The sequence below is a fragment of the Equus caballus genome, chromosome 3 (genome assembly GCF_041296265.1).
Source record: "Equus caballus isolate H_3958 breed thoroughbred chromosome 3, TB-T2T, whole genome shotgun sequence".
Taxonomy (NCBI): domain Eukaryota; kingdom Metazoa; phylum Chordata; class Mammalia; order Perissodactyla; family Equidae; genus Equus; species Equus caballus.
Window position 1 is genome coordinate 40,649,418 of NC_091686.1, and position 23,170 is coordinate 40,672,587.

At 35.1% G+C, this 23,170-nt stretch overlaps 1 pseudogene; it reads left to right on the forward strand.

Moving 5' to 3' along the window:
* The first annotated feature begins 995 nt into the window (after positions 1–995).
* Positions 996–2,624, forward strand: LOC138923680 (olfactory receptor 2T8-like; annotated as a pseudogene).
* The last annotated feature ends 20,546 nt before the right edge of the window (positions 2,625–23,170 follow it).

The window sequence follows — 23,170 nt, forward strand, 5'->3', positions numbered from 1 at the left end:
TCTGTTTTGTTAAATATTAAACAGCTATCCTCAGAAGATAGGCCAAATGTCTAATTTAGGTATTTTTAAAATTTTGTTTCTTTTAAGATATATTTATACTTTACCTGTGACTAATCATTATGTTCCATGGTAATAAGATTGTTTTAAAATTGTTTCCTTTTCTTTTTAATCACCTTACTCATCATCATAGCTATTGCTATTCCCTCCAAGCATTTATTAACATCAAAGATCCTCTCATGCTTCCCTTCCATACTCATCTTATCCTTGCAAGTCTCCATGGCAGTATATTGTGTGGTGAATTGATATGTATGGCATGGCTCCAAGTCTTAGTAGGCTGGGGAAAGAAATCTGCACTTTATTCCAAGTGTGGTGGGAATACACCAAAGATTTCAGAAAAGAGAGTGAACTACAATACCTACATTTTAAAAATCAGGCAAATAAAAATAGTTATTTAAAGAGAGGTAGTAAGAATATTTTCATTTTATTGGGGACATTATCCTCCTTCAGTGGGGAACTTTTGTTTTACTTATACTCATCCGTTCCCTTCTGTGGTCCTTGTAGACCATAGTGAAACAACTTTATTTTCTTGTTTATTAAAAACGTAACTAATTTGAGTGTGTTAAAATTTCCAAAATTTGCAAAAATTCATCTACGACTCAGACAAATATAAATGGCAAACTTTTAAATGTGTTTATTGTCTCAACTTAAATTTTGTTTCAGTACACATAATGAAAGCACAATTCTAATTATTAAACAATATAAAATTGGTCAAAGTAACTATTTATAATTTATAGCCCTTGACAATCTTTTTACTTCTGATCCATTTTGGTCTATTATCTCAATCAACCAATATGTCATTCTGTGAAATATATAGACTAATCTTATGTAAAATATTAAAATTTGAGTTAAAGAAAAGTGGGATGATAGGTCAAGAAGAGCCATATTAACTGGAGGGTAGGTCTTTGAATCAGAACCCTGGATTCCATATCCAGCACATGTCCAGAAGTTACGAAGTTAGACTAACATTGTTAGATGATGAAAGTCTCTTCCTTCTCTATTTTTCCATTGACAGAATCACACCAGAAGAAATCATGGAGAACAGAAACACAACATCAGACTTCATTCTTCTAGGACTCTTTAAACACACAAGACCCCACCTCTTTCTCTTCATGGTGGTGCTGACAATGGCCATTGTTTCTTTTATGGGCAATTCCCTCATGCGTCTCCTGATTTACTGGGACCTGCAGCTCCACACACCCATGTACTTCCTACTGAGCCAAATTTCCATCATGGATGTTGATGCGGGGTCAGTGAGCTGAGGAGTCGAAAGAAAGATTTCTTGGACTCTCAAGATCTGGCAGTAGTGCTCTTTTTATTTAGAGAATAGTGTGGAATAGAATGGGGACAGGACCCATGGGCAGTCAGAGCTTCTGCTGTTGCAGGGGACAGGACCCATGGGCAGTGAAGTGCTGCAGGCATGGGGACAGGACCCATGGGCAGTGAAGAGCTGTTGCTGCTGCTGCATGGGAACAGGACCCATGGGCAGTCAGAGCTCCTGCTGCTACCGGCATGGTGACAGGGTCCATGGGCAGGAGGAGCTGCTGATGCTGCCGTGAGTTGAGGGTTAGGGATAAATTGATAAGGCATGAGTACGTGACTTATTTTTACTGGAAAAAGAAAAGATAATGTAAAAAGTCATTAAATGATTTCAGTGCAGATGGGGTCTGGTTATTGTGTGGTCATACATCTTTTAGATACAAATCTGGCCATAGAGATAGGCATGTAGGTGAGGATGACCTGGGCTTCTCTCCCTGGGGCAGCCCTAATTCATACCATAAAAAAATCCACTGGGTCATATAGTTTGGCATGTAGGCCAGGTCACCTTGGGCTTCTCTAGCTGGGGCAGCCTTAATCCACATCAGATGTGATGCTGGTTGCCACCATTGTGCCCAAAATGGCTGCTGACGACTTGACTGACAAGAAGTCCATCTCCCTTGCTGGCTGTGGTTTGCAGATCTTTGTTTCAATCATACTGGATGGTGGTGATAATTTCCTTTAGCAGCAATGTCTTATGACCTCCATATGGCTGTTTGCCACCCACTGCAATACCCTGTCTTCATTAGCCAGGAATTATGCCTGAGAATGATTTTGGGGTCTTGGTTCCTGGGGGCAGCTGATGGGCTCATGCAGGCTGCTGCTACCCTGAGCTTCCCATTTTGCAGTGCACGTGACAGCGATCATTTCTTTGGTGAGGCCCCCATGCTGCTGTGTTTGGCTTGTGCTGACACATCTGTCTTTAAGTATGTCATGTACATCTGATGTGTGTTAATGCTCCTGGTCCCCTTATCTCTCATGCTGACCTCCTATAGTCTCTGTGTTCTAGAGAAGCCCACAAGAAGGCTTTTGCCATCTGCTCCTCACATTTGGCTGTGGTGGGACTCTTCTATGGAGCTGCCATTTTCATCTACATGAGACCAAAATCCTACAGGTCAGCTAACCACGATAAGGTTGTGTCAGCATTCTACACTATCTTCAACCCTGTGCTTAACCCCCTCATCTACAGTCTGAGGAACAGTGTGGTCAAGGCAGCCTTGAAAAGGTGGCTGGGAAAGGTGCAAATTTAAAATGTCAGCAAACTTAGTCTCACTATTGAAGATTATACAATGCTAAATGAGTTTATTTTCCTGAAGTCATTAACATTTAAACAGATTGTAATTCTCTCTCCTTCAGTAATGCATGAAGGGAAAGTTAAATTCATTGGTCAATATAATAGGAAGTTGTCAAGAATTACCTGAGACTACCGTATTGAGAGATACTAATTCTTGAGCAGTTACTATTTGCTATGCTCCACACTGAGCAATTTTTGTACGTTATTTTCTATCCTATTGACAACTGTATGATATATATACACACATATATATGTATATATATGTGTATATATATGTATATATATATATATGAAACTTAAGTTGTTTCCTGGTGTTTGCTATTTTGAATAATCCTGCAATGGACATGCAGATATCTCTTTGAGATACTGATTTCATTTTATTGGGAAATATACCCATAAGTTGAGTTCTTAGATCATATGGTAGTTCTATTTTTAATTATTTGAGAAATCACCATAGAGTTTTCCATAGCGGCTTTACTAATCTACCTTACCAAAAACAGCGCACAAGGCTCTCTTTTCTTCACACCCTCAGCAACACTTGTAATCTCTTGTCTTTTTGATGATTGTCATTCTAACAGATGTGAGGTGGTACAACCATTGTGGTTTTGATATGAATTTCCATGGTGATTAGTAACATTAAACATCTTCTCATGCATTTTATTTTGTCCCTTGTATGTCTTTTTTGGAAAATATCTATCCAGGTCCTTGCCCATTTTTTCAATCAGGTTATTTGTATTTTTGCTATTAAATTATAGGAGTTCCACATGCATTTTGGATATTAACCTCTCATGAGTTATTTAGAAATTTTTTTTTAGTATATTGCCTTTTCATTTTGCTGATTATTTTATGGTGAAGAAGGTTTTTAGTTTGATGTCATCCTACTGGTTGATTTTTGCTCTTTTTGCTTGTGCTTTTTGTTTCATGTCCAAAAATATCAGTTTCAAAACCAATGTCAAGGCATTCTAAGACCCTGTTTTCTGAGGATTTTGTGGTTTCAGGTGCTGCATTAAAGTCTTTCATCCATTTCCAGCTAATTTTTGTGAGTGATGTAAGATAGATGTCAATTTTTTTTTAATTTTGTGTGAATATCCAGTATTTCAAATGCTGTTTATTGAAGAGAAAATCCTTTTCTCGTTAGGCATTCTTGGCTTGCTTGTCAAATATTAGTAAACCATGCATGCCTGGGTCTATATCTGGGCTCTCAACTCTGTTCCATTGTTGTATACATTTATTTTTATGACAGAACCATCTAGTTTTGATTAGCATAGCTTTGTAATACAGTTTGAAATCAGAAAGTGATTTCTGATGCTTCCAGTTGTTATTTTTTCTTGATTGCTTTGAATATTCAGCAACTTTTGTGATCCCATACAAATTTGGGGATATTTTTTCTATTTCTGTGAAAAATGCTATTGGAATTTTGATAGAGTCTGCATTGAATATATAGATGTCTTTGGATGGTACTGATGTTTAACAATGTTAACTCACTGAACAATGAATATGGGATGTCTTTCTGTTTTTTTGTGTCTTCTTTCAAAATTGTTCATATACTTTATAGTATATAGACTTTCCCTCTCCTTGCTTAAATTTATTCATAAATATATTCTTGATGGCATTATAAATAGGATTGATTTTTTTATATCTTTTTCATATATTTTAGTGTTAATGTCTAGAAATAAAATTGATTTTCTTGTGTTGATTGATTTTGCATCCAATAGCTTTACTAACTTAATTTACTGTAAGAATTTTTTGGTTGAGTCTTTAGGAATTTCCCAAATAAAATTATGCTATCTCCAAACAGAAAAAAGTTTACTTTAACTTTCTGATTTTGATGTATTTCTTTCTTTTTCTTAACTAATTGATCTCACTAAGACTTCCAGTACTATGTTGAATTGGAGAGATGAAGATGTGCATCTTTTAGTGGTTCAAGATTTTAGATGAAAAGATCTCAAACTTTCACTATTGGATATGATGTTAATCATGGACTTTATATGTATGACCTTTATTATATTTAGGTTTATTATTTGTTTACACTATTAGTTGAGAACTTTTATTATAAAAGAAGGTTAATACTTTTCAAATAATTTTTCTGTATCTACTGAGAGGAGAATAAAATTTTTACCTTTTATTTTACAAATACAGTGTATCACATTTATTGGTTTGCATACGTTGAACCATTTGTGTATCCCAGAGACAAGTGCCACATGATAGTAATGTACAATCCTTTAAGGGTGCTACTAAATTCAGCTTGCTGGCATTTTGCTGAGAACTTTTGCATCTATATTTATCAAAGTTATTGGCTTGTTTCTTTAAATATTTTAGTGTCTTTATCTGGCTTTGGTGTCAGAGTAGTGCATGCTTAGTACAATAAATTTGGGAGTGTTCTGTCCTTGAAATTTTTGGAAAATTTTAAGAAGGATTGGTGTTAATTCTTCTTTAATTGTTAGGTAGAATTCACCAGATATACAATCAGATCTTGGCCTTTTCTTTTTTGCGATGTTTGATCACAGCTTCTAGCTCCTTACTCATTATTGGTCTGTTTAGATCTATGTCTTTATGATTCTGTATTGTAGGTGTATATTTCTAGGAATTTATCCGTTTCTTCTATGTTATCCAATTTGTTGGCATATAATTGTTTATATTAGTTTCTTACGATCTTTGCGTTTCACTGGCATCATTTGTACTGTTCTCTCTTCTAATTATTTTTATTTGGGTCCTATGGGTTTTTTTCCTGGTGTTGTTAATTTAGCTAAAGTTTTGTCACTTCTGCTAATAATTTTTAAAAACTCCTACTTTTGTTCATATTTTCAATTGTTTCCCTATTTTCTATTTCATAAATTTCTGCTCTAGTTTTTGATATTTCCTTCCTTTGGCTAACTTTGGGCTAAGATTGTTCTTCTTTTTCTAGTTCCCCGAGTTGTAATGTTATGTTGTTTGTTTGATATCTTTTCTTATGTTTTTGTTTATAGTTTTAAACTTGCCTCTTGGTATTGCTTTTGCTGCAATCCATAAATTTTGTTAAGCTGTGTTTGCATTTTTTCCAAGATATTTTTTATGATTTTCATTCCTTCTTTGATTTTTTAGATGTCTAAGAATGTGTTGTTTACTTTCCAAACATTTGTAAATTTCTTACTTTCCTGCTTTTATTGATTTCTAACTTCATACTATTGTGGTTGGAAAAGATGCTTAATATAGTTTCTGTCTTCTTGATTTTGATGAGAAATGCTTTTTCGTCTATTGTTTATTTATTCTGGAGAATGTTTTGAGTGCACTTGTGAAAAATGTATGTTCTGCTGCAATTGGATGAAATGTTCTGTATAAGTCTTTTAGATCAATTGTCTGAAGTGTTGTTCAAATCTTTTATTTCCTTATTGATTTTCTATCAGGATGGTCTATCAATTGATGAGGGTGGGATTTTAAAATCTTGTAATATTATTATATTGCTGATTATTTCTCCATTTTGTTTTGTTAGTTTTGTTAGTGTTTGCTTTGTATATTTATATATTTATGTATTTAAATTCTCAAATTGGAAGAATAAATATTTATAATTGTTATATCTTCTTGATGAATTCACCTCCTTATTGTTGTATAATGACCTTATTTATCTTTTTGGTAATCTTTAGCTTAAAATCTAATTGGTCTGAAATAAATATAGCTACACTTGTTCTACTTTGCTTACCATTCACTTGGAATACATTTTTGCATCCCTACCCTTTCAATCTTTGTGCACCCTTAAAGCTAAAGTGAGTCTCTTGTACACAGCATATCATTTAATTTTGTTTTATTTATACATTCAGGCATTTTATTTATCTATTTATTTTTGAGGAAGATTAGACCTGAGCTAACCTCTGCCAACAATCCTCCTCTTTTTGCTGAGGAAAATTCACCATGAGCTAACATCTGTGTCCATCTTCCTCTACTTTGTATATGGGATGCCTGACATAGCATGGTTTGACAAGTGGTACGTAGGTCTGGCCTGGGATCTGAACCAGCAAACCCCAGGCTGCTGAAGTGGAGTGCATGAACTTAACAGCTATCGCACCAAGTGGGCCCTGAATTCTTTGTTTTTTTAATTAATTGAAGAATTTAATTTATTTATGATTAAAGTAACTATTGATAGGTAAGGACTTACTATTGCCATTTTGTTAGTTGTTTTCTGACTATTTTGGATTTCTTTTGTTTCTCTCTTGCTGTCTTCCTTCAAAATTTGATAAAATTTTATAGTATAATTCTTTGATTACTTAACCTTAATCTTTTGTGCTTCTACTAAAGATTTTTGCTTGTGTTTGCTATAAGCTTACATAAAATATCTAATAACATCCTATTTTAAGCTAATAACAACTCAACACTGATAGTATATAGCAACATCATATTTTTTCTTATCCCTCTTTCAAATTTTAGATTATTAATGTCATAATTATATTTTTTAATATTGTGTGTTAACTAAGAATTTATTGCAGTTTTAGTTATTTTGAGTACATTTGCTTTTTAACTGTTAAATCAGAGTTGAACAGGATTTATAAACCACCATTGCAATATTACAGAGTGTGAATTTGACTATTTAATTAACTTTACTTGTGAGTTTTACACATTCATTTGGTTTTCTGTTGTTGATTAGAGGCTTTTAATTTTATTTTGAGGAACTCTCTTGATCATTTCTTCTAAGGCAGGTCAGTTGATGACAAACTCCCTCAGCTTTAGTTCTTTTGGAAGTGTCTTTACATGTCCTTCATTTCTGAAGGATAGCTTTGACAGGTATTATTCTTTGTTGACATTTTTTCTTTCAACATTTTGAGTATATCATCACAGTTTTTCCTGAGCTACAAGATTTCTGCTAAGAAAATTGTGATAGTGTTACGGAGGATCCATAAGACTCCATTGCCTTTGAAGTCATTCTTTGTTGCTGCTTTCAAAATACTCTCTCTTTGAGTGTTGATAATTTAATTATAAAATATCTTGGTATAGCCCATATTTGATTAAACGTATTTGATGACCTTTAATCTTCATGAACCTGAATGTCCATTTCTCTCCCCAAGTTTGGAAATTTTACATTCATTATTGCTTTCAATAGATTTCATATCCCTTTCTCTCTCCCTCTTCTCCGTCTGAAATTCCCATAATGTGTATATTGTTTTGCTGGAAAAGTTCATATAAGTTCTATAGGCTTTCTATTCTCTGTTTCATTCCTTTTTCTCTCTTTGCTTCCATGATTGTGCAATTTTAAATGACTACTTCTGAGTTCACTTTCTTTTTCCTTCTTGTTCAAGTGTGTTATTGAAGCTCTCTATTGAATTTTCCAGCTCACTCATTGTATTCTTCAGCTTTAGAATTTATTTTTTGATGATTTACATTTCTTTGTTGAAGTCCTCATTTTATTAATGCATTGTTTTTCTAATTTTGTTTAGTTGTCTATCTGTGAGCTCTTGTATATCACTGAACTCCATTAAAGGATTAATCTGATTCTTCATCAGACAATTCATAGATCTCAGTTTCTTTAGGATCACTTATTGGAGATATAATGGTTTCCTTTGTTAGTGTCATATTTACCAGATTCTTTCTGATCCTTCTATTCTTGCATTGGTACCTACATATTTGAGTAAGTGTTCTCTTCCATACTTTACAGATTTACTTTGGAAGAAGATTTTATCATTAAGCTCATTTTGGAGTCATAGATAGTGTTTCTGGTGGCATATTCAGGTTTGTGGTATGTGCTGCTGAGGACCCTCATTTGGCAAAGCCTCTGCCTGTACTCTGAGGTCAGGGGAGGGACTGCTGGCTAGGCTCCATGTTCAAGCAGGGCTACTGACTGTGCTTCCTGTTGAGATAGGTCTGTAGACTGTGCTCCAAAGTCAGATGGGGCCACAAGTTAGACTCTCAATCACCTCTGGTCAGTTGGAGTAGTAGCCTGTGTTTTACAGCAAGGTGCTACTTCTGGTTGGACTCTGTGATTAGGCATGACTGCAAGCTGGGGACCCAACGCAAGCAGAACTGACTGAGATCCTGGCCACTACCTGCAGAAATGTAGTCTGCTAATATCTGTATGCTTGTTGCCATAAGCCATCCACTCTCTATCAAATTGCTTGTGGTCCAACCCTGCTGATTCCCCGGTGATCTCCATGAAGGAAGACACAAGTGGGCTTTCTAAAAAGTGTTCCAGAACTCTGTAAAAGCTGGATGTCCACTTGTGGCTCTCGCCTTCCCAGTGGAGAAACTGTAGGCCTAGGGTAACTCTCAGGTGCTGTGCTGGCCTGAGAGGAAGAGAAAATTAGTACAAGTGAAAGTCCTCTTCTGGCCAATTTCGTGTGGTCATTCTCTGTCTTTATGGTTCAGGGAGTTTCTTTAACCTCACCCCCAGGGTCTGGGACATTCACAAAGATATTTTTTCTGTGGATAGATGCCAGTTGGTATTTTGGTGATGGGGAATGAATTCAGGAACCACTTATTCAACAATCTTTTTGATGGCCTCCGGGAGAAATTTTAGAATCTGCTTGTATTTTCACATTCAAAATTGCTGAAATTTTTAAATTAAGATTACCGTAGATCTTTACATAAGTTTAGGGAAAAATAACAGCTTAGCAATTTCTGAATTTTTTGCTTCTCTTATTACAATTTTGTGTTGAAATAATTTTGTTTGAATCACATACAGTTGCAAAAATAGTACAAAGGTTTCCTGTGTATCCTTCACTCAGCTTTTCCCAATGATTAGACAGTGCATTATCAAAACCAGGAAAGAGGTCAGCCTCATGACTAAGTGGTTAAGTTCACACCCTCTGCTTCAGGAGTCCAGCGTTTCACCAGTTTGGGTCCTGGGCACAGATTTAGCACTTCTCATCAAACCATGTGGAGGTGTTGTCACACATAGCAGATCTAGAAGGACCTACAACTAGAATATACAACTGTGTATGGGAGGGCATTGGGGAAATGAACAAAAGGAGAAAAAAATGAAAGATTGGCAAGAGATGTTAGCTAAGTGATAATCTTTAAAACAAAACAGAAAAATGATTATGGTAGAATACTATTGACTCAGGTGCAGACCTCATTCAAATATTGTCAGTTTTTATATACACGTGTGTGAGTGTAAGTATAGAGCTTTATGAAATTTTCCTACATGTAGATTTATGTAAACATCATTACAATTTTGATACATAACGTTTCATTTTCACAAAGAAATATTGGAATTTTGAAAAGGAATAAATTGAATCTGTAAATTGGCTTGGGTAGTATGATCATTTTAATAATAATTCTGACAATTTTTCTTAATTTCTTTTTAGATACTTCATTATTAGTGTGCAGAAACACAAAAAGTTTTTTGCATATTTATTTTGTATCATGCAACTTTATTGAATTAATTTATTACTTTTTTATGAAGTCTTAGGGTATATACATATATATACATATATATATAACATATATATATATATTACATCATCTACTAATTGTGACAGTTTTACCTCTTTTGTATTTTGGATAATTTTATTTCTTTTTATTGCCTAATTTCTCTGGCTAGGACTTCCACCACTACATTGAATAAAGGTGGTGAAAGTAAGCATCCTTGCCTTGTTCTTGATCTTTCAGGAAAAGCCTTTTGTTTCCCATGGATGAGTATGATGTTAACTGTGAGCTTGTCACATTAGGCTTTTATTATGCTAAGATAAGTTTCCTCTATACTCACTTTGTTTAGAGTTTTTATCACAATTGGATGTTGAATTTTCTCAAATGCTTTTTCTTCATCTATTGAGAAAATCATATTATTTGTATCCCTTATTTTGTCAATATGGTATATCACATTGACTGGTAGATGTTGAAACATCTTTCAATTTTTTTGAATAAATCCCGCTTGATTTTTGTGTATTATCCTTTTAATGTATTGTTGAATTTGGTTTCCTAGTATTTTGTTGAGGATTTTTGCAACTATGTGTATCAGAGATAATGGCCTGTATTTGTATTTTCTTGTGGCATCTTTGTGTCATTTTTCTATCAGAATAATGCTGGCTATGTAAAATGAGTTTGCAACAGTTTCCGCCTCTTCTATTTTTTGGAGGAGTTTGAAAAGGATCAATATTCTTCTTTCAATGTTTGCTGGAACTCACCAATGAAGCCATCTTGTTCTGGACATTTCTTTTTTGCAAGGATTTTGATTACTGATTCAATCTCCTTACTAGTAACTGATCTGCTCATATTTTCTATTTCTTCATGATTCAATCTTGGTAGGTTGTATGTTTCTAGGAATTTATCCATTTTTTCCTAGATTGTCCAATTTGTTGACATATAATTGCTCATAGTAATTTCTTATGATTCTTTGTATTTCTGTGGTATCATTTGTCACACCTCTTCTTTCATTCGTGATTTTATTTGTTTGAGTCATCTCTTTTTGGCTACATACAAGTAAAGATTTTCTTTATGTTTTCATAGAAACATCTTTTGGTTTCATTAGTTCTCACTCTTGTCATTTTAATCTCCGTTTCATTAATTTCTGCAATAAACTTTGTTATTTTCTTCCTTCTACTAACTTTGTGCTTCATTTGTTCTTTTTTTCTAGTTACTTGAGGTATAAAATTAGCTTATTAGTTTGAGGCTTTTCTTGTTTCTTAAGGCAGGTGTTTATTCTTATGAATTTCCCTCTTAGAACGGCTTTTGCTGCATCTCATATGTTTTGGTATGTTATATTTCCATTTTCATTCGTCTCAAGATATTTTTTGATTTCTTTTTTGAGCTTTTAATTTGACTCATTTGTTTAGTAGTGTGTTGTTTAATCTATACATTTGTAATTTTTTCAGATTTCTTTGTGTAATTGATTTCTGATTACATACAATTGTAGTAAAAAAAAGATGCTTGATGTGATTGCAATCCTCTTAGATTTATTAAAACTTGTTTTGTTGTCTAACATATGATCTACCCTTGAGAATGTTCCATGTGTGCTTGAGAAAAATGTGTACTCCATTGCTTTTGGATGAAACATTCCGTGTATAGCAAAAATTAATATTCTCATTTCTAACCACAGCACAAGACTTTGAGGAAAATGCAAGTTTCATCATCATTTTATTAATAGAAGCTTTAGATATTTGCTATTTAAGATATATATATCATTTTTTATGTTTTCAAGCATATTGGGGCAAAGACTACTATTTTTCAATTCCATATCCATTCTCCACATTTATCTAAAAGAATCTCTATGTATGTAGAATAGAAATGTACAAAACTTGAAAAAAAAATCCTTATTCTTTTTTTCAAGTAAATAAAGATCAGCTGAGTCTCTTGAGCAGTTTTAAAAAGTCACGACATAGCTGGTATTTATCTTTTGTCCCTCCTTACCTTTTCTTTGTTCTTATGTGGAATAAAGGGATGACAACTTTGACTACAGCAGCCATGTTGAATCATAAGAGAAAAAACAATAAAATTGGAGACATAATTCAGTCCTGGCATCTCTGAGCCAGTAAATCTTTGCTAGCAAAAGAGTAATTTTAGAATTGTATTAGATGGAACCAGAGCTAGCCACAAACTGGGTAGACCTTGTTTTTCCTTAGCATTGCTCTATAGCACGTGGTTATCAAATTTTAAGGAAACTGTTATAAAAATGTATTTATTGATATATACCTTGCTTTTATTGCTTGCTTTGGTGCTACGACTATACCAAAATTAAGTGGCAAACCATTGAATAATCAGGTCTACTTCTTAGGAGAGACTTCATCAATCTTTCAAGGAGTCACTTTGTAAATTTGAACCTGATCATGAGGAAATCTCTTTTTGCTATTTCTCTGATATTTGATAAACATTTTTATATTTTTTCCCTTTCCTCCAAATCTCCCAGAATATTGACACACTTGATAACATTGATAAATGACCAAGGTTAATAATCATAGACAAAATATTTTCCGGTATTGTCCTAAATTATGAGAGTCAACTGTTTGTTCAAGTAAAGATATATATTCAGAAAGGAGATACTACAGTCAAATATTATTTGTCCAATAAAAGGGGTACAGTGGCTATTTTATATCAAAGCTGATGATAAAAATATCTGTGTAAATTCACTAAGTATGACTTGCATATTTGAAATATCAAACAGTTGTAGAAATGTTTTCTGTTGTAAAAATGAAAAGTGTCTTGAAAAAGCATGACAAACTCTTAGTACCAACTGTAACTTATTCTTATTCATAGGGTGAGAGGTATACCCAGATGTGAAAGTTGTGTGTGTGTGGTAGGGACCTTACTCAGCTCCTGGTGCAAAAGACTTGAAATAGTAGTCACTTAAGCTTTACAAAGTTTTGTTTATCTCTCAGTTAAGAGAAATTCAAAGTGAACATCCCTGTGACACAATGTTTGATGCACATTATCAATTTCGTAGTCAATTTCTCCTTCTCTGCTTTTCTAACTCTAGCATATACCTTTCATCCTTCACTTTTTTTAGGTCACCAAATGGCCACTACAACTTCTGCCATTTCTTTCCACATTCCAGATCAGTGCAGACCAGAATAGGGGCAGACAAAAGTACCCTACTCAATGTTTCCCCTTCTAAGGAGTTATGCTTCAAGCCACCATCATTTTTCCATAGCAGCACCTCTTGCATGACATTTTCTCAGAACTGGGAGACAGGATTGATAAGTTTCTATACACAATCCAAACACTTTATAGACGGAGGTGGATAAAGTGCTCCTTCAAATTAATTTTACTGAAACTACCATTTATAAGGTCACTGATACCATAAATATTAAGTAAATGATCAGTCTGAATCTTTCCCTTACAACTGCTTTCATTGAGATTTGACACTCTTTGGTTCCCTTTTTCTTGAAACAATTTATTTTTCCTTAGTGTTGCTTACCTCACTCTCTCCTACATCATTGAATCTCCCTTTGCAATCTTCTTAATGAATAGTCTTCATATACTTGTTGCAACATCCTAGGTCAGTCCACAACTCTCTTCTCTATCAACACTCACTTTGTGATCTCCTCTAGCCCCATGAGTTCACCTACCATCTATAACTGATGACTTTCAGGTTATATGACCTTGATTCTCCCCATCTTCATTCTCATACTTAACTACTTTCTTAGTAATTTCAATTGAATCTCTTATTATTCTCAATCTGATCATTTTTCTCCTTTTGATTTTTCTCCAACAGTATATTATGAGAATATTTATACAGAAGTGCTGAGGAAATAGTAGGATAATCACCAAAACACCCTCCTTGTAAGCTTTAAGTTTAATATTTACCAAATTTTATTTATCTTTTCTACACATTGAAGCATTTAACATTATTTTGTAATAATCACACTTTATTTCTAACGATCTCAAAAAGTATCTTCTAAGACCATATACAATAATCTATTTAATCACAACAATATTATGGAATCTATGGAAATTAATAAAATCACTACATTAATATCTAATCACCAGGAAATATTCAAATTTCTCTTGCATTTTCTAAAAGTGTGTTTTGAGGCTATCATCTTTTGCATCAAAATCCAGTCAAGGTTTGTGTATTGCATTTGCATGCTATGACATTTTAGTTTCTATTAATTTACAGACTATTTCATCACTACTTTATTCAAACTGAACTCTAGATTCAACAACAGAAACTGTCACAAGGATTCTTTGCCTAACCAAACATTTTTCAGGCCCTTGAACCTTCTCCTAGGCTTATCTGTGTAATTTCCTGTGAAATCAGTTTTAGCCAGAACCCTACTAAGTCACTTTAATCAGATCTCTGACCTTCAGTATCCGGTCAGATTCCTCATCCTTCACCCTCCCCCGGTGATGTTGACTACATCGGGCTGACTTCATTGACATAGAATGGGCTATATGATTTTAGAACTATATTTTATTTTTAAAGAGTACTAATATAATTCATTATATTAATGTGTAAATTCCTGATTATAAATTTTATTAACTCTGAATTACCTGAATTAAATTATTTAGGTTTTGTGGTGATCTTTGCATTAGGCATTAACTTCGTGGTGCTCCCTTTCCTTTATCATTGTTATAAGACCTATTTGAAAGTTCCCTTTCTCCCACTGCAATTATAAAGCAATGCAGGACTAAGAGAGCAACATCCATTTGAATAATAACAAGAGCTATAAAACAACACCAAGAAATCACTGTCAAACATTGAGCACAGAGTCAGCCCTCATATTTAAAACAATTTCAGAATACACAATCTTAATAGATAATACTGTAATATAATATCGCACTTGGAGTAAAAAACTATTTGCATGTCAAGAAATAAAACACTGGAGCCCAGCCCCATGGCTGAGTGATTAACGTTCTGTGTGCTCCACTTCAGTGGTCCAGAGTTTGCAGGTTCAGATCCCAAGTGCAGACCTTCTCCACTCATCAGCCATACTGTGGAGCCATCCAACATACAAAGTAGACGAAGATTGGCACAGATGACAACTCAGGGCTAATCTTCCTGAAGCAAAATAAAAAAAAGGAGGATTGGCAACAGATGTTAGCTCAGGGCAAATCTTTCTCACAAAAATAAAGAAATATAACATTGTTTTCAAATAGGTCCTAATAAAAGGAAAATAAATAATTTTATTCATATAATGTAGAACAGATGCGATTTATATATGGAAAACTTCACCTATAAAAAATAAATAACTCAAGAGTTTGAACCCATAATAGTAAAATAAAAACAATTCTTAAATATATTTGTTATAGCGTTTTAATACTTGTTCACTGAGAAAAATGGATTGTTTAATCAGAACTTAGTGTTTACGTTTTACTTAATTTGATAAATATTTGTATGTTCATCCCTTCAAATTGTTCCTGAGTCACCTCTTTGGTAATTTTCCAGAAAGTGTTCTATTCTTTTCATGCCAGGTATTTAAATACAAGTAAATATTTAACTGGTTGCTATATAACTGTCTCTCCAATATTCTGCAGACCAAATCGGGTAAAACAAGATCAGTAACATTTCTTAACTCTTCTTATCAATGCATATTTCTCTCTGAGTACATGTATATCAAATTTAAATATGTGAAAGGGCAATGGAAGTATGATTAGTAACAGAAAGATATTTTTAAGCCTACAATCCTGCCATATATTTACTATATAACTTGCATGTTCTAAATAGAGATTTTTCTTGAGTTATAATAGATGAATAAAGCAAGTAAGCTCTTGTATTATTTTCATATAAAAAATTTACACAGTAGATCTCATCAAGATGGCAGTGTGAACAGACGTTGAACTCATCTCCTCCCACGAACACAACCAGGTTACAACTACTTTTGGAAAAATTACCCCAGATTGAAAACTGAAAACTGAATAAAAAGTATGCCCATAACAGGGGACAGTCCTGACGAAGGCAGAAGTGGCAGAAATTCCTTCTGGAGAGGAAAGAAGCCACTTTTGCAAGCAGCGGAGCTTCTCAGCTGGCCAGGTGAGGGCCACCCTAAGTTACACAGCCCTCCCTGGAGAAGTGAGGACCAGAGTGGGGGCTGATACTGCTAAGAGCATCCTTCAGACTCAGCCCAACTGAGACGGGGGTCTTACTGTCTGGCTTTGCTGGCTATTAGCTGCAGCAAGGATACCTCCAGAAAAGCTATCAACTGAAAGACAAAAAGACTCAGGTCTTAAAGGGCCCGCACACAAACTCACTCATTGCAGCAACCTAAAATCACCAGCCAGAAGGCTGACAGTCCTTTGGTGAAATGAGACTCACCTGGTGGGCTCTGGGGGAAACTTGGTGAGAGGAGGGACCTCTCCAGAGACTGAGACATTGGTGGGGACCATTGTTCTGAGCTGGTCCAGGCGTGCTGACACGGACCCCAGTGGGCACCATTGAGGTTCACCCCTTGTCCTGTTAGCTCAGGGGTCTGCCATACCCACTAGAGCACAAATTAAATCCAGTTCAGCCAAAGCAGGCAACCTGCCCTAGGGACCAGCCCCACCTAACAAACACCTAATGAGTGAGTTGTGCATGGGCCATTTAAGACCTGAGTCTTTTCATCTACTTTTCAGCCTGCATTGACTGGGTGTCTTGATCCTCTACAGGCAGGAAAGGGTGTGTGCCACTATGGGGCAGAGCCTGTGTGAGGACCAGGTGAACTGTGTGGGGCACAGGTGGAGAGGTGGGGGCCTCTGCAGTGCAGCATCAGGGTTTGCTCCAGGGGCTTGAGAAGTGTGCATGCACCAGGACTGTGTTGATGGTGTATGTGGTCCTGAGGGGTTGAGGTTTATCAGCAGCAGAAGACCTGTGATTCACAAATAGCCATAAAAAGGATGAGCCCCACCTTCCAAAGCCTGACACAATTGAGTTCCCCCATGCCAAGGGTTAGCCCCACTCAGCTGCACTCCTAAGAGAACTGACAACAGCCTTGTTGGCCTGAGGCCTATCACAAATGTAAGCCCCTGAGCCTAGCAACCAGATACACTGGGTACCAACCCAATTAAGAGGAAAACTGCAATAATAATGTGCTGATAGACTTTGTAGCCAACAGTGCTGAGGCTCCCCAAAGCAGATTTACAAACAGCTTGCCAGGGAAGGAAAAATTCAACTCCCTAGGTACCTGCAGTGGGAGCAACCCTGCCACAGCAGAAAGACACAACTAGCCTACTAAGGGGTCACTCCTTGTTCTTACAGACTGGTGAGGAAAGTGAAGCACACTGCTGGGCATCATAAGGCACCTCATAAATAAGGCCACTCATGCAAGATTAGGAGACATAGATGACTCACTTAATACACAGAAATAAGCATAGATAAAGAGGCATAATCAGGAGACAAAGGAATACTTTCCAAGTAAGGGAACAGTGCAAAACCCCAGAATAAAGGACTAAGTGAAACAGAAACAAGTAACCTACTAGACAAAGAGTTCAAATAAAATAGGAGGATGTTCACAGATATGGGGAGAAGACTGGATGAACACAGTGAGCTCATCAGCAAAGAACTGGAGGATATTTAAAAAAATCAGAAATGAAGAATGTGATACTGGAAATGAGAAATTCACTAGAGGGACTCAATAGCAGAGCAGAGGAAGCAGAAGAATGGATCAGCATGTTAGGTGAAAGACTAGAAGAAATCACCCAAGCAGAACATAAAAGAGAAAGAATTAGACAGAATGAGAACAATCTAAGGGAACTCTGGGACAATATCAAGTGTGCTAACATTCAGATTATAGGTGTGCCAGAAGGAGAAGAGAGAGACAAAGGGGCAGAAAATTTTTCTGTAGAAATAATAGATGAAAATTTTCCTAACCTGAGGAAGGAAAGAGACATCCAAGTTCAGAAAGTACAGAGAGCTCCAAAAAAGATAAGCTCAAAGAGGCCCACACCAAGACATATTATAATTTAAATACCCAAAACTAAAGACAAAGAGAGAATCCTAAAAGCAGCAAGAGAAAGGCCACAAGTGACATATGATAGGAAGCCCATCAGTCTATCAGCAGACTTCTCAGCCAAAACCCTACAGGCAGGAAGAAGAGTTTGGCACGATGTATTTAAAGCATTAAAAGGAAAAATCCTACAGCCAAGAATACTCTATCCATCAAGGTTGTCATTCAGAATGGAAGGAGAGATAAAGAGCTTCCCAAACAAGCAAAAATTGAAGGAGTTTATCATCAAGAAGACAGTTCTGCAAGAAATGCTGAATGGGCTTTTTATGTGGGAAAACAAAGACCACAAATAGAGATTTAAAAATTTATCAAAAAAATAAAACAACAGCAACAACAAACCAGGAAATAAAATCACTTTTAAAGTAAAAATATAGTAAAGGTAGCAGAACAACTATGCGTGAAGATAATGTGAAGGTTAAAAGACAAATGTACTAAAATCACCTACTTCAATCATAAGAGGGTAACGGATAGACACACACTAAACAAGAGACTATATATGATTCAAAAAACATATAATGTTGGAGGACATCAGTGAAAAATTAGAGCTTTTAGAAAGAGGTCAAGCTAAAGATTCCATCAAATCAATATAGACTGTTATATGCATAAATATTAAATAGGATCCTCATAGTAATCATAGATCAGAAAAATATAACAAGCAAGCAAAAAAGTAAGACAAAAGAGATCAAACAAATTACTAAAGATAGGCATCAAACCACAAGGGAAAAGAGCAAGGGAAAAGAAAAGAAACAGAGAAGAACTACTAAAACATCCTGAAAAAAGTGACAAAATGGCAAAAAATACATATTTAGCAATAGCTACTTTAAATGTCAATGGAATAAATGCTCCAATCAGATGCAGTAGGGTTGCCAATTGGATAAAAAAAACAAGACCCATGTACATGCTGCATATAAGAGACACACTTCAGACCTAAAGACACTCACAAACTGAAAGTGAAAGCATGGAAAACGATATTCTGTGCAAATGGCAAAGAAAAGAAAGTAGGGGTAGCAATACATGTATCAGACAAAATAGACTTTAAAACGAAAACTCTAACAAGAGTCAAAGCTGGGCACTACATAATGATAAAGGGAACAATCTAACAAGAAAATATAACACTTGTAAATATCTATGCACCCAACATAGGAGCACCTAAATATATAAAGCAATTATTAACAGACATAAAAGGAGAAATCGATAGTAACACAATAATGGTAGGGGTCTTTTACACTCCACTAACCCCAAACAGAAGATCAACAAGGAAACACTGGCCTTAAAGGACACATTAGACCAGATGGACTTAGCAGATATACACAGAACATTCCATCCCAAATCGACAGAATACACATTCTTTTCAAATGCCCATGGAACATTCTCCAGGATTGATAACTTACTAGGCCACAAAACAAGTCTCAATAAATTTAAGAAGATCGAAATAATGCCATGCATCTTTTATGACCAAAAAGGTATGACACTGGTAATCAACTACAGAAAGAAAACCAGAAAAGCCACAAAAATGTGGAGATTAAACAAAATGCTACTGAACAATGATTGGGTCAATGAAGAAATCAAAGAAGAAATCCAAAAATTCCTGGAGACAAATTAAAATGAAAACATGACATGCCAAAATCTATGAGATACAGCAAAAGCAGTTCTAAGAGGGAAGATTATAGAAATTCAGGCCTAGCCCAACAAGCAAGAAAAATCCCAAATAGAGAATCTAAAAGTGCATCTAAAGATACTGGAGAAAGAACAATAATCAAAGTCCAAAATCAGCAGAAGGAAGGAAATAATAAAACTCAGAGCAGAAATATACAAAATAGAGACTAAAAAACCAATAGAAAAAATTAATGAAACCAAGAGCTAGTTCTTTGAAAAGATAAACAAAATTGACAAACCGTTAGCTACACTCACCAAGAAAAAATAAAAGAAGGCTCAAATAAATAAAATCATGAATGAAAGAGGAGAGATTACAATGGATATCTCAGAAATATAAAAGAAAATAAGAGAATACTATGAAAAGCTATACGCCAACAAATTGGATAATCTAGAAGAAATGGATAATTCTTAGAATTATACAACCTTTCAAAACTGTACTAAGAAGAAGCAGAAAATTTGAATAGACTGATCACCAGTAAGGAGATCAAAACAGCAATCAAAAACCTCCCCCCAAATAAAAGTCCAGGACCAGATGGCTTTCCTGGTGAATTCTACCAAACATTCAAAGAAGACTTAATACCTATCCTTCTCAAATATTTCTAAGAATTTGAAGAGGAGGGGAGGCATCCTAATTGATTCTATGAAGCCAAAATTATCCTGATACCAAAACCAGACAAGGACAACACAAAAAAAGAAAATTACAGGCCATTATCACTGAAGACCATCAATGTGAAAATCCTCAACAAAACACTAGCAAATTGAATACAACAATAGATTAAAAAGATCATAATTCATGATCAAGTGGATTTCATTCCAGGAATGCAGGGATGTTTCAACATGTGCAAACCTATCAACGTGATACAAAACATTAACAAAATGAAGAATAAAAATTACATGATCCTCTCAATAGATGCAGAGAAAGCATTTGACAAGATACAGCATCCATTTACTATAAAAACTCTAAAGAAATGGCTATAGAAGGAAAATACCTCCACATAATAAAGGCCAGATATGACAAACCCACAGCAAATACCATTGTCAATAGAGAAAAACCGAAAGCTATCCCTCTATGAACAGGAACCAGACAAGGATGCCCACTGTCACCACTCATGTTTAACATAGTATTGGAAGTCCTAGCCACAGCAATCAGGCAAGAAAAAGAAATAAAAGGGATCCACATTGGAAAAGAAGAAGGGAAACTGTCACTCTTTTCAGACGACGTGATTTTATATCTACAAAACCCTAAAGATTCCACTAAGAAACTTTTAGAAACAATAAATGAATTCAGTCAAGTCACGGGATGCAAAATCAATGTACAAAAATCCATTGCGTTTCTAAACACTAACAAAGAATTAGCTGAAAGAGAAATTACGCATACAATCCCATTTACAATTACAACAAAAAGAATAAAATACCTAGGAATAAACTTGACCAAAGAGGTGAACGATCTGTACACCAAAAACTATAAACCATTGTTGAAAGAAATCGAAGAAGACACAAAGAAATGGAAAGATATTCCATGCTTTTGGATTGGAAGAATTAACCTTGTTAAAATGTCCATACTTCCTAAAGCAATCTATAGATTCAACCCAATCCCTATCAACGTTCCAACAACACTTTTCACAGAAATAGAACAAAGGATCCTAAACTTTATATGGAACAACCAAAAGGCCCCGAATAGCCAAAGGATTCCTGAGAAAAAAGAACAAAGCTGGAGATATCACACTCCCTGATTTCAAAATATAGTACAAAGCCATAGTAACCAAAACAGCATCCTACTGGCAATAAAACAGACACACAGATCAATGGAACAGAATTAAGAGCCAAGTAGTGAACCCTCACATTTATGGACAGCTAATATTCGACAAGGGAGCCAAGAGCATACCATGGAAAAAAGACTGTCTCTTCAATAAATGGTGTTGGGAAAACTGGACAGCCACATGCAAATGAATGAAAGTAGACCATTCCGTTACACCATGCACAAAAATCAACTCAAAATGGGTTAAAGACTTGAATGTAAGACGCCAAACGATGAAACTTCTAAAAGAAATCATAGGCGGTACGCTCTTTGACATTGGTCTGAGCAGCATATTTTCAAGTCCCATGTCTGACCAGGCAAGTAAAACAAAAGGAAAAATGAACAAATGGGACTACATCAAACTAAAAAGCTTCTGCACAGCAAAGGAAATTATCAACAAAATGAAAAGACAACCTAACAATTTCGAGAAGATATTTTCAAACCATATATCAGATAAGGGCTTAATATCCAAAATCTACAAATAACTCATACAGCTCAACAACAAAAAATACACAACAATCCAATTAAAAAGTGGGCAAAAGATCTGAACAAAGATTTCTCCAAAGAAGGTATACATATGGCCAACAAGCATATGAAAAGATGCTCAACATCATTAATAATCAGGGAAATGCAAATCAAAACTACAATGTGGTATCAACTCACTCTGGTCAGAATGGCTATAATTAACAAGACAGGAAACAACAAATGTTGGAGAGGATGTGGAGAAAAGGGAACACTTTTTCACTGCTGTTGGGAGAGCAAACTGGTGCAGCCACTATGGAAAGCAGTATGGAGTATCCTCAGAAAATTAAGAATAGATCCACCATATGATCCAGCTATCCCACTGCTGGGTATTTATTCAAAGAACTTGAAAACACAAAGGCACAAAGATAATTGCACCCCTATGTTCATTGTAGCATTATACACCATAGCCAAGACTTGGAAGCAAACTAGCTGCCCATCAAGGGACGAATGGCTAAAGAAGATGTAGTATTTATACATGATGGACTACTACTCAGCCATAAGAAATTATGAAATCTGGCCACTTGTGACAACATAGATGGACCTTGAGGGTATTATGATGAGTGAAATAAGTCAGAGGGAGAAAGTCAAATACCATATGATCTCACTCATAAGTAGAAGACAAAAACAAAGGCAAACGAACACATAGCATTGGAGATTGGATTGGTGGTTACCATAGGAGAAGTGGGGAGGGGGGAGGGCAAAAGGGGTGATTAGGCCCACATGTGAAGGGATGGACTATAATTAGTTTTTGGTGGTGAACATGATGTAATCTGCACAGAATTTGAAATATATCATGATGTACATCTGAAAATAAATTAATTAATTAATTAAAAAATTTATACAGTAAAATTCCCCAAATATTAAGTACACTTTTCACTAATTTTTAAAAATGAATATACTCAGATAACCAACAAGCTAATAAAATGTATAATATATGTGCCACTCCAGAAAGGTCTCTTTTGCACCATTACAAATAATTCAGCTACTCTCAAACATAAGATATATTGTTCTTATTTTAATCATCATAAATGAGTTTGCTTGATCTTGAAATATGCCATTGTGTATGTTTGTGTGTGTGTGTGTATATATATATATATGTGCATTATATATACTTATGAAATACATGCATGCGGTTTGTAGATTTTTATGTTTCTCTCATTTTTCTAAATATAATTTTTGGAGACATATGCAGGTTGTCACATG